Source organism: Myotis lucifugus, unplaced genomic scaffold, assembly GCF_000147115.1.
Source record: "Myotis lucifugus unplaced genomic scaffold, Myoluc2.0 scaffold_79, whole genome shotgun sequence".
Taxonomy (NCBI): domain Eukaryota; kingdom Metazoa; phylum Chordata; class Mammalia; order Chiroptera; family Vespertilionidae; genus Myotis; species Myotis lucifugus.
In genome coordinates, this window is record NW_005871127.1 from 2,713,622 (window position 1) to 2,716,611 (window position 2,990).

Consider the following 2,990-nt stretch of genomic DNA (forward strand, 5'->3'; position numbering starts at 1 on the left):
GTTGCCTGTGCTCAAGGCTCAGTAGGGTGATACTCAAGTGTGGGAGACCTTCAAGGTCCCATCCACCCACCTTCGGATGCACAGGCAGGTGGGTTTCTCTGGTATCCTGCTATATTGTACCGAGGTCCTTTGGTTCAGTCATGGATGTAGTTAATTGTAAGTCAAAGGGGAGAGAAAAAAAAAGTGACTTCTGTCACCATGAAACTGACATCCAGGTATAGCTGTTTGTAATACTGATGTCCTTTAACCTTTCTATTAGAGTTAGTTAACATACTACCATGTTACAATATTAGAATATTCTGAATATAATTATGTGCTTACCTTTACCAGTGTGTTATATATTTTCATGTTTTTATGGCACTAATTAGTGTCCCTTGCTTTAGCTATTTCTTTTTCTTGGCATCTCTTTTTAATTAGGTTTATTGTTGATGAATTTCTTCAGATGTGCTTGTTAGGGAAGATCATTACCTCACCTTCATTTGTGAAGGACAAGTTTTTTGGGTGAAGTGCTCTTGGTTGGTAGTTTATGTCTTGCATTACTTTTAAAATCCTTTGTCTTTAATTTTACACAGTTTTATTCTATGGTGTCATTAAGGAGACCATTTGGATTGAAATTTTAGGGTGACCTATTAACTTTATGTACTTGGATGCCCAAATCTCTCCCCAGGTTTAGGAACTTTACAGCCATTTTTTCTTAAATAATTTTTTACCCATTTCTCCCTCTTTTTCTTCTCAGACTCCAATGATGTCTACATTGTCACTTGATGGTGTCCCACAAGTTGCTGTAGGCTTTCTTCTTTCATTCTTTTTCTTTTGGCTCCTGAGACAATTTTAATTGACCTATCTTCTAGCTCATTGATTCATTCTTTGCTTTGTCAAGTCTGTTGTTGCAGCTTTCTGTTAAATTATTCAGCTCCAGAGTTTCTGTTTGGCTCTTTTTAATGTTTCTATTTCTTTGTTGAAATTTTCATTTTGTTTTCATGCTATTTTTCTGATTTATTAAATTATTTACCCTGTTGTCTTATAGTTCTCTGCGCATCTTTATAACAATTATTTAAATTCTTTGTTGGATAACTCCTTGCCCTCCAATTCTTTGGTGCCAGTTACTGGACGTTTACTATATTTCTTTGGTAAAGTCAAGTTTCTAACTGCACATTTGAAGAAGCAGTCACCTCTTCCAGATTTGATGGACTGACTTTGCTAAGGAAAGACTTTGACTGTGGACAGGGACATACTTGAGCATGCTGTGAGTTCTAGTGGGGCAGGGCTCCAAGTGCGAGTTGTGTGTGGTGACATTACGTCCAGTGATCTGTGAAGTCACTTCAGCTCAATTCTCTGAGGTTCACAGCATCAACAAGTGTGTGTTCCTTGGTGGGCACTATGGGGGATGCACATGGCTGCCAGGGCTAATGTCCTTAGTGATACCTGCCAATCAGCAAGCTAAGTACCAGGGCAGGTAACGGTGGTAGCTAGATCTGATGGGGGGCAAACACTCAGCTGTGAAGGATAGCTGAAGGTGCCCAGGTAGTGGTGGGCGCCAGGTCATGCAGCAAGTACTGAGGCCAACTACGGGCTCACTGGCAGCTGCTGCGGCCTTGGCTATTGGCATGCTCTCTGGTGGCTGCAGTGTGTCTCCTCCCGGACAGGCACACTACAGCAGAGGCCAATGATAGGTATCAGGTGGGCGGTGTACAAGAGCACCGCAGGAGGGGCTTGTCTCAAGCTCTTGTCCAGTGGCGGTGGTCATTGGCAGGGTTCTCTAGATTGGTGTCCTGCTCTCACAATGCCACAGAAGCCCGGGGTGGCTCCTGGGTGAAATCTGATGTAAACACTTTTTGGGTGAAATCTGATGTGTTTGTCCGCAGAGCAGATCATTGTGATCCCCTATTGCTAGCCAGTGTTTTCCCTCGGCTTTGATGGTCTGGGTGGGATGGAACTGAAGTGAGGCCTTCAGATGGTGTCCCAAAACCCGGGGGGAGCTAGTTGTTCACTTTACTCTGTTAGCTAGAAAGTTTCCACTTGATGTTGAGCAATGCTGGCTTGAGGAAGGAGTGACACAGGGAAAATGAAGCTATATCTTTTCTTTTCTTGTGTGGTTGACTTGAGGGTTTTAGTATCACTGTGCTGCTAAAGTTTCTTAAGAAGACGCTAGAATTCTGTCAAGCTGCCTGTGTTTGTTGATAGCTATTTAATTGTTGACCTTTGCTGGGGGACAGACTAGATTCTTACACATCTCCGTTTTGGTCTTTAGTCCCATGATTTACTATTCTTAAGAAAGATGAAAATAAAAACAGTTTGCCAATCAAAAGGAATAACATGAAAATAGGATAAAAAGTGAGAAAATGGCTGATATTTTGGGAACTATAAGTACAATAGATTCTGATGATTATGTTCAGATATATGAGTACATTTACAGATACACTGATTGAATTTGTGGTATATAGTTTCACCAGCAAAACAATTAGACACTTATTTGAAATAATGTCACAAATTTCCTCTTTATATTTTTAAACACTTGTATACTCATTTAAATTGTGGGTTTCTTAATATTCTTTATACTTGAGCTAATAGTTTCTTTGTATTTGAAATCTTGCAGTTATTTAATATTAATGCCAACATTTGCAATTGACTTCATTTTGAGGACACCGTTGGAAACAGAAAATTTTTTATCTATTCTGAGTATCATCAAAGGAATCTGTACCAGTCACTATGTTCAGAGCATTATATTTCAGCCCCACTGGCCTCACTATTCTTCTAACACATCAACTACAATCCTATTTTGGGGTTGGTGCCCTCTCTGTTTCTTGTTTGACCCCAGGATTTTGTACTTTAAGCTCTTTCACATTCAGTTCTCAGCTTACCTATTTCAGAGCACTTTCCTCAGCATCTAGTCGTATGCAGCTTCTGAAATCTCTCAGGAAACTTCTATCACTGATTCTTACTCGATTATCTTCATGGTAATCTCAGATACTGCTAATTCTATGCTTTTA